The sequence below is a fragment of the Sciurus vulgaris genome (assembly GCF_902686455.1).
Source record: "Sciurus vulgaris genome assembly, chromosome: 11".
NCBI lineage: Eukaryota > Metazoa > Chordata > Mammalia > Rodentia > Sciuridae > Sciurus > Sciurus vulgaris.
In genome coordinates this window covers 87,971,729-87,985,058 of record NC_136472.1, presented here as the reverse complement: position 1 = coordinate 87,985,058, position 13,330 = coordinate 87,971,729, and positions in this window count along the sequence as shown.

Below are 13,330 nucleotides of genomic sequence, written 5' to 3'. Positions count from 1 at the left end.
AGAAAAAAACTCATATTTATCAAGTCCTTTAGAAAATGTAACACACTGCTCTAATTTGTTTTTTGTTCCATAGTTAAAGTGGTTATGATTATGTGTAACCTGTGCTTTTGAAGTCTCACATTTCACAGTGGGCTGAGCTCATGGGATTGTCCTTTCTATGCTATCTTCAGTCTGCATTCTCCAGATGGAATTTTTCTCTTTAGTCTTTTACACAGTATGCTATAATCAGGTTTTATTTTCTAATATAGTTTTCCTCTGCATGTGCAACCTGGTGCCTACCTTCTCTCTTTTTACAACACCTAAGGGTTATGTGCTTTTGAGCAATAATTCCCAAAATGCTTCATGCCAGGGAACTGCATAAATGTATCAAGAACAGGAAGGGAAAATATATCTACCTCAGGTATAAAAGCATGTTTTATATAATGAATTTTGACATCCACATAACCATTTCTACATTGCAAAACTGTGTCTGTACATTATTCATTGGGCATACCCAGATATGAAAATTGGTATATTTCTTCAAGCTCTTGTGTTTTTGCATGAACTATACATTAAAAAGTGACTTTTAATACCAATTCGTTTTCTCATTCTACTAATGATATCAGTCTTTTTCACTGTACTATGACTATTTTTAAAACATTTTAAGTGATTTCATGTTCTCAAGTTTTCTAAGAGTCATACATGCATATTATAAACTTCTAGAAAATAAGTTGTAAAGAAGAAAATAAAAATAAAAATCATTTTTAATCTTGGAGCCCTTTCAATGTTAACATTTAATGCATCACTGAAGACATGCCCACCTTTGTTAGATTTGTGAGGGCTATTGTACATAGAACTTTATAACCTATTCTCTTCCCTTAGCAATGTATCTTCAACCCTCTCCAATGCCATTAGAGTCTTATTTTCAATTTTTAACTATTACAGATCATGCTATGTTAAATGCCTTGGGATTAAAATTTCATGTTTATTTCAGTTTTGTTATAAATTTTGTCCTTTTTTTTCATTCTCATTCTTTGTTTTCCAACATTGTGGCAAAATAAAATGAAATGGAGAAATATAAATTATTTGATATCTAAATAATACTTTTCTTTTCAGTCCATAATTATAGTGTAATTCAGCACCTTGTTAATTGTCTGGAACTGTAGTTATGAGTAATTCAAAAAAGTATTCTGAAGTAACATCAGGTAGATATCCAAACACCTTGAAATATAAGAGGGCTTTGTTAGTGAAAGAAATTGGGCATTCCTGTGCACCTAGAAGAGTAGAGAAATTATGTGAAACACAGAGTAATTTCTTTGCAGACCAGAGGATACAGTGAATCTTGTTGACAAAATTGGAAGAAGAAAAAGAGAGACCTGGAATGCTATAGAGTAAAATCCCTCAACCACAAAATATGGTTATAAGAGAGGGAAGAAAGATGAAACTTCAATAAAACTAGAAAAAATGTTACAAAACAGTCTTAGTAATACCTTACCTATCAGCAGTTTCCTTAAATCTAAATAGATCAAATTCTCCAATTAAAAGACATAGTGATTGAAAGAATAAAAACAAGACCCAACTATATGTTGCTTACTTTCTAAAAACATATATAGACTGAGAATCAAGGAATGGAATACAGTCTACCATGTAGATAGAATCTAAAAGGAAGTAGGAAAAAATAGTCATATGTATGTGTATACACACACGTGTGTATGTGTGTGTGTGTATGTGTGTGTATATAAATGATAATTTATTCATTAAATCAAAATCAGGAAAATGAGACAAGGGAAGTAATTATAAAATAAATGGGTTCATTCAGCAAAGAAATATAGCAGTTATAAATATATACATAACCCATATAAGATTAACCAATATATAAAGAAATTATCAATAGACCTAAATGGAGAGAGAGATCCCAAAACAATAGGTATGAAATTTTAACATCCATGTTCAGCAATGGATAGTCCATTCAAAACAGAAAATCCAAAACAACAACTAACATGATACAGTTAAATTCTGCTCATTTTAATCAAATGGACATCGACAGAAAATTTCACCCAACCCTGAAGAGTATACATTCTTCTCATCAGCACATGAAAGGCTCTCCATGAAAGAACATATGAAAGGCCATGAAACAAGTATCAACAAAATTTAAAAAGTAATATCATATTGAATAGGTTTTGTTCCTAGTACAATAACACTAAAAATTACTAATATCAACAATGAAATTTTTGGACACTATAAAATACAGGGAAATTAAATAAGAAATTATCCAGGAAGAAATTCTGAATAAGCAATGGGTCAAGGAAGAAATCAAGAAAACGATTAAAAGATTTCTTGAAATAAATAATAGTGGAAACAAAAGATACCTAAATTAAGAAATACAGAAAAAAGCAGTACCAAGAAGGAAGTTTATAGATATTGAAAATTACACTTAAAAAAAAAAAAAAACCTCAAATAACCCACCTATTGCTGCATCTCAAAGAATTAGAACATGCTGGGCACACCTATAATTCAGTAACTCAGCAGGCTGAGGAAAGAGGATCATGAGTTTAAGACCATACTCAGCAACCTAGTGAGACTTTGTCTCAAAATTAAAGAAAAAAATTAAAAAGGGTTGGGATGTAGCTCAGCCATAGAGTACCCCAGGTTCAATCCCCAGTTTTGACAAAAAAAAGTTAGAAAACAAGAACAAATCAAATCCAAAGTTATGACAAGGAAAGACCGACTGAAGAAAAAGGTCAGAACAGAAATAGTTGAAAAAGATGAAATGAATGGAAAAGATCAATGAAACAAATAGCTGTTTGTTCAAAAAGATAAACAAATTTCACAAATCCTTATGCAGACTAACCAATGAAAGGAGAGAGACAACTCAAATAAATAAAATCCAGAAAAGAGAGACATTAACACTGACTCCTCAGAAATTCAAAGGATCTTTTGCTAGTATTATGAACAACTGCATGCCAACAAACTTGATAAATTGGAAGAAATGGATACATTCCTGAACACAGCATCTTTTCAAGGTCACATCATAAAGAAACAGGTCAATAATATGTAACAAGTTTGAGCCACTAATAAACAATCTTTTACAAGGAAATGCCCAGGAAAACTTGGCTTCAATGCTTATTTCCACCAAATATGCAAAGAATAATATAGATTCTTAAATTATTCCAAAAGAAAAATGGAAGAGGATGGGATTCTCCCATTCCATTTCCGAGTCCAGCATTACCCTGATACCAAAACCATAAAAGGATACATACACACAATCACAAAGATGAAAATATCCTCAGATGTATATTAGAACCCAAATTCAACAGCACATTAAAAAGATTATTTACTATGACCAAGTGGGATTCTTGCCAGGGATACAAGAAATGTCCAGCACTTGAAAATCAATAAATGTCATATATGATATCAACATTATGAAGTATAAAAACCATATGATCATCTCTGTAAATGCAGGAAAAGCATGTGATAAAACTGAAAGTTCTTTCTTGATAAAAGTACTGAATAAATTATGTATAGAATGCATGCGTCTCAACATAATAAAGGTCATTTTTAATAAGCCAACAGTTAACATTATGCCGAATGCAGAAAATCTGAAATCTGAAATCTTTCTCTTCACAATCTAGTAAAGAGTAGAATGTCTGCTTTAAACACATTTTTCAACATAATGCTGGAAGTCCTAGAAAATCATTCAAGCATGAAAATAACTAAAGGGCATACAAACATTCCACCAAATCTACCCTCCCCCCAAAAAAGAAAAAACTAAGATTCATAATCCAATGCAGCAAAGTTGCAGGATACAAATTTAATACAGAAAAATCAGTAGTATTGTTGTACATAATAACAAATCATCTGAAATAGAAATAATACCTAGGGAAAAAAATGTGTGAGTAAACAAGTAACCAAAGAGTTGAAGAACTTCTACAATGAAAATGATAAAACATTGGTGAAAGAAATTGAAGAGGACATACACACACACACGCACACACACACACACATAAACACAAAATGGAAAGGCATCATGCTCACAGTTGGAAGACTCTTTCTACTTAAAATGTTCACCTACAGAATAATGCAATCCCTGTGAAATAAAATGAGAGTTTTCACAAAACTAGAAGGAAATGACCCTAAAGTTTTAGGAGACCACAAAAAATCACCCAAATATTCATTGCCACATTAAGCAAAACGAACGAAACAGGAAGCATTATACTACCTGATTTCAAAATATATTACAAACCTATAGTAATTAAAACAACATGGTATTGGCATAACAAAAGATATATAGACCAATGGAATAGAAGAGCAAGCAAGCCTAGAATAAAATTCACATACCTCTAGTCAATGGATTTTTTTACAAAGTTTCTAAGAACATACATTAGAGTAAGGATAGTCCTATTAATTAATGCTGCCAGAAAAAGTGGATTGAGCGGGAGAGAGGAGGGAGAAAGAGAGCGGATGAACTGCAGAATGAAATTGATCAAATTATGATGTATGCATATATGAATATATCATAGTGAAGTAGACTTTTATATATAACTATAATGTACCAATTTAAAATATCAATTAATAGAAGGAAAAATCATAGAGGAAAGGAAGAAGATTACAGGGAGATAGAAGGGGAGGGAAGATGGTAATGCTGGGGATAGAAATGGAACTTTAAGTCGGTGTGTTGAAGTGCTGTAGGAGCTCTCATGTTGACTGTAACTTTACTCACAATAGCAAGATATAGAGTCAACCCAGTGTTCAACAGTGGATGAATGAATTAAAATGTGGCACACATACCTAATGAAATACTATTAATTCTTTGCAAAAGAGGAGGCAACAACATAGATGAACCTGTAAGACATTTTGCTAAGTGAAATAAGTCAAGCACAGAAAGATCGATGTTAATGATCTCATTTTTGTTAAATTTGAAAATTTTGAATTCAAAGAAGTAAAGAATAAAATGATATTTATCAGTTGGGTGTGTAATTCCAGCATTTCAGGAGGCTGAGTCTGGAGGATTGCAAATTCAAGGCTAGCCTCAGCACCTTAGTGAGACTTTGAGCAACTTAACAAGATCCCGTCTCAAAATAAAAAATAAAACATAGCTGGGGACTTAACTCAGTGGTAAAATACCCCTGGGTTCAATTTCTATTACTAAATAAACATACATGAATAATAACTGAAAGCCTTAGCAACTTAATAAGACTTTATTTAAAAAAAAATTGAAAATAGGTCTGGGGAATTAGCTCAGTAGTAAAACATCCCTGAGTTCAGTTCCAGTAATGTGCACGTACACACACACACACACACACACACACACACACACACACACAAATAAATAAATAAATAAATAAATAAATAAAAATCAGAAAGTAGGATCCCACCAAAACAATTGTCAGAATAAACTTTTTCAGAACTCTGAAGTGAACCAAAGACTTAATCTTAGGAATGTTTATTCAAGAAAAGTACTGAATTTTGATAAGAACATTGAACTTTATGGCATTTAAACTTGATTTAATTTCATTTCTCTATCTTCAGCCCCACTGTGACCATGAAGACCAACAGAGAGAAAACTAACAAAATAGCAGCAGAGAGAAAGAGAGAGTGAGAGAGAAAGAGAGAGAGAGAGATGGAAAATTGAAGTTTCTATAAAACCTCATTATCAGAGAATTGTAATTTGACATTATCATAGTTTGCCCTCAAGATTCCAGCTAAAAGATTGTCTTTGTTCTGACTATGAGTCACAGAGTACAGAAAGCCTTTTTATCCAGGGGTGTTTTTGAAACACAATTGGCAAACAAAATGTTTACCATACAAATGTAAACAAAATGTTTACCATAGTGGCTCCCTATAGCAGTGGATAACAGTTGGGGCAAACAATAGGCTAATCGAACATTCACAGGGAAACTTAGGAAATTTGATGTCCACAGCATTCTTGAAGGTGCTCTGAGGTATTCCTTGGAATCTAAAAAACCATGCGCATCTGCATCTGCACACTCAGAACCACATAAGCTGAAAAGGTCTTAAGCTCTCACTGCTGACTTCGGACTCCTTGCAAGCAGAAAGTAGGTATAAAGAACACATAAATTGCCTGGCTGAGTTTTGAAGACATGTTAGAGCACTTGCCAAGTCCCTGGTCAAAGATGGGAAACATTCGTTTCAGTTATTTACGGGAATTTATTCAATCAGTAGCTGAGCACTATGCTAACCAGAGATACCATGGCCACATAATCCAAAGAACACCTATACAGGCAAGATGACTGCTAAATATGATAAACAATTCCAGGATAATTGCAGTGTAAGACTCAATATACAAAATATTCAAAATTGTACATAGTGTATTTTTATATACTAGCAATAACTAATTTGAAAATGAAAACATTAAAAAAACAATAAAATAATTCTAAGGGAAATTAATGTTTCATTGTGTAGTAGGGTAAATGAAAATAACGATCATGTACTGATAATAAAAAAAAAAACAGAAGAAAGAATTTTGAATGTTTTCATAAAAAAGAAATGCTAAGGTTTGAGGAGATAGACATACTTACCCTGGGTTGAATATTACACAATATATATGTGTGTCAAAATTTCACATGGTAACCCATAGTAATGCACAAGTGTTATGTCTTACTTTATAAAACCCATTCTATTTATAATGAGATCTAAAACCATAAAATACCATGGAATAAATTAGCAAAAGTAGCACAAGATTTGTATCATGAAAACTACAAATATTATTGAAAGAATGAAAGAAAACTTAATAAATTCAATGACATCCCGCATTTGTGGATTGAAAGGTAAGAGTTCTGTCCAAATTAAACTTTTGTTCCACAACAATTGCTATCGACATTTTACCTGGTTTTCCTGAGTCTGGCAAATTTGTTCTTAATTTAATGTAAAAATGTAAAAGAAATCCAAAATGGCTATAGCCATTTTGAAAAAGAACAAACTTGGATAATTACTTCCCAGTCTCAGAACTTACTACATCTCTCAGGTAATCATATCTGTGTGATACTGGCATTAGACAGGCATTTAAATCAATTAAAACTAAGAGACCAGAAATAAATCAATATTAACTGTACTCAATTGATTTTTGATAAATGTCTCAAGGATATTGAATAATGGGTAACCAATTTTCCAATAAATTTAAGTTCAAAGGAGATAACCATTTTTTTTCCTAGTGGTAGGAATGAATAGACTCTAAGAAATGTTTGATTTAGAGCAACAATAATTTACCAATTGAGACAAGATGGGGAAGACAGGACAATAGTAAAACAATGTGACAGGTAATTTAAGAAAGAGTCCTTTACGCCTGTGAAACACACTTATTGAGTATCTCCAATGAGTATCTAGCATTTTCACAACATAGAAGGAGAGATAAAGGATGGAGTACTAAGTAGATTAAATCCTGATTTGTATAGCTTTTCATACCATACAAATACTTCATTTCAGTACTTAAAAAAAAAAAACAAAAAAAGGAGAGAGCAAGAGATTAAAGACAAAACAAGTCACCTGGAATTCCAACTTGAACTGAGAGGCAGTAAGTTCTATTTGCATCTAGAAACTATTTGTCACTAAAAACTACTATGTATGCACTTACGTTGTTGACTTTGTTCCTGCTATTTTCTGAGACAGGAACATCTTTATTCATTTCCTACTTTGTAGTTCTCCTCTGCAACTCTAACTTAATTATCTTTCACTATGCTAATTTATATAGGACTGGGTTGAAAAGCTGCTTTCTCTGTGAACCCTTTTCTGACTTCTTCATGCAGTTAATTTCTCTTCTGTGCTCATGTAGTATTTCATACAGTTTTTTACTTTCACACATATCACTCTGAATTGTAATCTAGTTATACTTTTTCTTCCAAGAAATTCATCTTCTTTAGAAAAGAGGATGAGGTTGTAATTACTTCTCTATCTTACTGCTGGCACTGCCTCTGATGTAAGAGATACAAAACACATTTTAGGTGAAAACAAAGTATCCTCAATTAATTAATTAATTATGACAATTAGCCAGCTAATATTCAATCTGCAGGTAATGTCAAGAGAGAAACTTTAATTCTAATACTGTTACTTTATTCAATACTAACATGAAAATTAAGTATTTTCCTGTCATTTAATTTCATCTGTCACTTATGAAATCTTCTGTAATGTAGGCATTTGCTATCTCTGCACATCATACATTTATGTACATCCAATCAAAATACTCTTTTCAAGAAATTATTCATAATTATAGTATTACACATTTATATATTATATTTATATGTTAAGTATATATAAATATATTATTTACACTTATTTATAATTTATTTATAATTAATTATAATTATTTATACTTATTTGTGACAATGATTCCTAATATAAGCAATGTTTGGTTTGTGTCATCTAAAACAAGTGGTTGAAAACATGGACAAAATTTTTATGTCAATTCTTCAGCTGGAATAAGGTTGGTAAGCCCTTTCAGCAGTGGTGGCATAAGAAGTAACATCAGTTATCAAGGTTCATGCAGTAACACTGAAGATCCAAAGACAACTGACACATAAAAACAGCCATCTTTGTTTTGAAAACCTATCATAGCCTGGATTTTCTTTCCTTCCTAATCATTACCACTTTTACAGCTTTTGTTTTCAACAGCAGTACTGCTCCTAGCGATTATCTCCTTCTGCAGACTTTGTATAAGATAAAAATATAGTTGAGTTACGAGCATTTTCCTAGAATTGATAACTCACAAGGCAGTACTGCAAAAAGATAAAGCTAGGAGATGGAAAAGGTCAAAACTGTAGACGGTTTTGAATGCGTAACTGAACAATTTGCCTATTAGAGTATTGGCATATGATGTTGGATTTTGATCCAGTGATAATTATACCATCAGGTTTATTCTCTAGGAAGGTCAATTGGATAGCGTGTAGAGGAAGTATAAGAGGAGACACATATTTGACACAGGAACACCCTCTGGAAGTTTAATACATGAGATCTGATCAGCAGCAATGAGAGCTTATATTTGGAAAATGGAAGGCAGACTGATATTTCTGATTGCCTATAGAACTTTCCCCCTGGATGATTGTTAAGCTTTTCTTGAATTCAAGATCTCCATCCAGTCCCAAATAACAAAGGTCTCATAAAACTAAAGTCTCCTAGAGGACATGGACACAAACCCAAATAAATACAATTTTCTCATACTAGACAAAGGGGCCAAAAATATCCAATGGAGAAAAGATTGTCTCTTCAACAAATGGTGCTGGGAAAACTGGAAAGCCATATGCAACAGAAGGAAATTAAACCCCTATCTCTCACCCTGCACAAAAATCAACCCAAAATGGATCAAGGACCTTGGAATCAGACCAGAGACCCTGCAGATTATAGAAGAAAAAGTAGGTCCAAACCTTCAACTTGTTGACTTAGGATAAGACTTCCTTAACAGGACTCCCATAGCCCAAGAAATAAAAGCAAGAATCAACAACTGGGATAGATTCAAACTAAAAAGCTTTCTCTCAGCAAAGGAAACTATCAGTAATGTGAAGAGAGAGCCTACAGAGTGGGAGAATATCTTTGCCACTCATACTTCAGATAGAGCACTAATTTCCAGAATATATAAAGAACTGAAAAAACTCTACACCAAGAGTACAAATAACCCAATCAGCAAATGAGCTAAGGATATGAACAGACACTTCACCGAAGAAGATCTACAAGCAATCAACAAACATATGAGAAAATGTTCACCATCTTAGTAATAAGAGAAATGCAAATCAAAACTACCCTAAGATTCCATCTCACCCCAATTAGAATGGCAATTATCAAGAATACAAGCAACGATAGGTGTTGGAGAGGATGTGGGGAAGAAGGTACACTCATACATTGCTGGTGGGGCTGCAAATTAGTGCAGCCACTCTGGAAAGCAGTGTGGAGATTCCTTAGAAAACTTGGAATGAACCCACCATTTGACTCAGCTATCCCACTCCTTGGCTTATACCCAAAGGCCTTTGAATCAGCATACTACAGAGATACTGCCACCTCAATGTTCATAGCTGCTCAATTCACAATATCCAAATTGTGGAACCAACCTAGATGCCCTTCAATTGATGAATGGATAAAGAAACTGTGGTATATACATACAATGGAATATTACTCAGCTACAAAGAATAATAAAATTATGGCATTTGCAGGCAAATGGATGAAATTGGAGAATATCATGCTAAGTGAGGTAAGTCAATCTCAAAAAACCAAAGTATGAATGATCTCGCTGATAAGCGAATGATGACACATAATGGGGGGTGGGAGGGGGACAAGAATGGAGGAAGGAGGGACTCTCTAGAGGGAAAAGAGGGTGGGAGGAGTGGGGGGGAGGAAAAAATAACAGAATGAATCAAACATCATTACCCTATGTAAATGTATGATTATGCAAATGGTATGCTGTTACTCCTTGTACAAACAGAAACAATATGTATCCCATTTGTTTACAAAAAAAAAAAAACAGTAAAGTCTCCTTCATGCTTATCCCAAAGCTACTCATTCTCCCATCACTCACATCATCTCCTTTATTAATTTTAACCCACAAGTCACTTGCTACTCCTATGGATTTTATTTTCTAAACACTCCTTAAAATCTTTCATAGTTTTTGTCCCTACTATCAATCTCTATGGAGAAGAGGAACCACTTTTATTTACTGGAAATCAGTAAACCAGGTAACATATGATATAGAACTACTGTGATTAAGTCAATTTTAAATGATCTTAGGCAAGTCACTTAACCTTGCAATGTTTTTCCTTCCATTTTTCAGGAAGAAAATAATAATAAAATTGTGAGCTCAATATAACTGTTAAAATCAGTATTTTGTGTTTGGTTAGATCTATATTTTCTTTCAATACTTTTGCAGAATCCATGAACTATCTCAATAGTTCTGAACTTTTTGGTGTTCATTGGCAACCCTTTGAGGGCTTAAAGCAGTGCCAGGAACTGATCCCAGAGTTCCCTGCGAGGGCTTGAGAATTTGCCTTTTGAACATGTTTCCAGATGATTCTGATGTTGGTGGTCCAGATATGACACTATTTGAAGTATTCACCTCTTTGAGCTCCTTTCAATATTAATTTTGATTTTAAGTGAATTAGATTATATTGTAGCACTAGCACTAAGTAAATGTAAAAGACAAGTATATCTTTCAACTTCATGAGTTGTACTTTTCTTATCTATAAATGAAGTAGGTGAGCATCCAAATATGGTGTTAGCTTCTGTATCCCTATCATCTTTCTGAAGTATGCAGGTATCTTGTAAATTAAATAAAGGAATTACCATTTGTGAAAAAGACATATGAATCTTAGTTTGGGTATACATCCCCATAAAAGGAATAAAGGAACCATTTTTTAAAAGTTTACTACTCTTATGTGACCTTTGCAGATAATTCTAGGATTTATATCCTAGATAATTCTAGGATATTCTAGATAATTCTAGAAATTATATCACTCAGTATTGCTGAAACAGCATTTTTGGGTTTTGAGTACCAATAGATGTTCATAATAAGAAATGGTGAAGTGCAGGCTGAAATTTTGGAAAATGTCCTAATGAGACAAAATCAGTCATTGCTTGTAACTTGTGAGGTGCATAAGCCTAGCTAATGATAATATAGGAGCAGACTAAGGTGGACCATCACATGTATTTCTTATCTGATTTCAGTGACTTATCACAAACTTTGAGTTTTCCTGTGATTCTGTTTGAATGCATCTCAAATGAACTGAGGCATTTTGTAATATAAAAGAAAATGCCCAACATGGTTTGGTGCATTTAAGAATCACTTAGGCTAAGCTATTTTTGACTGAGTGTATTAGCTCTGGAATGAAATTTCACAGGTCAGTTTCTCTTTGCCACTACCTAGTGAAGTGTTGTCTATATCTATTTTCTCAACTATGTAATGCAGTAACACATGAGTGATTTTTAGAAACTGTTATTGATATAAAAACTCAGAAATTAAAGTATGCAAGTCAGGAACATTGAAATAATTAGAGATTAATTTTTTATATAACACATTTTTCCCTTTCAATTAAATTTGTTACATATATGGAAAATATTACAACTAAGTCTCTTGCGGTATGTTTGGACAGGCCATTGATTTTCATGAGGAAATGAAGCTATTTGACAACCCAGTGCAGTAGTGGCCTTGTCCAAATTTACCAAATAATAATATGTAAAATATTTTGATTGACATATTGTTCTATATAACAAAATTTTGTTAAACATTTGACACATGAGACACCTTATCACCACCAGAATCTGTCTAATAAATGTAATATATTTAGTTCAAATGTATGTTATCATATATTTTAGAGTGAAATAGGTTTAGGTTTTTTAGGTGTCTTTAGGTTTTCTGCTATTTGAACATGTCTGGAAACCACTATATTTTAGAGATGAATAAGAACAGAAATTGACTACCAAAAGGGCTATACAAATTCAATGTAATTCCATTTAAAATCCAATTAAAATCCCAATGACATAACTCATAGAAATAGAGCAAGCAATCATGAAATTCATTTGGAAAAATAAGAGACCCAGGTACCTAAAGCAATTCTTAGCAGGAAGAATGAAGTAGGGGGTATCACAATACCAGAACTCCAACTATACTACAGAGCAATAATAACAAAAAAGGCATGGTATTGGCACCAAAATAGGTAGATCAATGGTACAGAATAGAGGACACAGAGACAAACCCAAAAAATACAGTTTTCTCATAGTAGGCAAAGGTGCCAAAAACATATAATGGAGAAAAGACAGCCTGTTCAACAAATGGTGCTAGAAGAACTGGAAATCTATATGCAGCAGAATGAAACCAAACCCCTATCTCTCACCTGCACAAAAATCAACTCAAAATGGATTAAGGACCTTGGAATCAGACCACAGACCCTGCACCTTATAGAGGAAAAAGTAGGTCCAAATCTTCATCATGTCAGATTAGGACCAGACTTCCTTATCATGACTCCTAAAGCATAAGAAATAAAAGCAGGAATCAATAATTGGGATAGATTCAAACTAAAAAGCTTTCTCTCAGCAAAGGAAACTATCAGCAATGTGAGGAGAGAGCCTACAGAGTGGGAGAATATCTTTGCCAATTATACTTCAGATAGAGCACTAATTTCCAGAATATATAAAGAACTCAAAAAACTCTACACCAAGAATACAAATAACCCAATCAACAAATGGGCTAAAGAAATGAACAAACACTTCACCGAAGAAGATCTACAGGCAATCAACAGATATATGAAAAAAATGTTCAACATCTCTAGTAATAAGAGAAATACAAATCAAAACTACACTAAGATTCCATCTCACCCCAATTAGAATGGCAATTATCAAGAATACAAGCAACAATACGTGT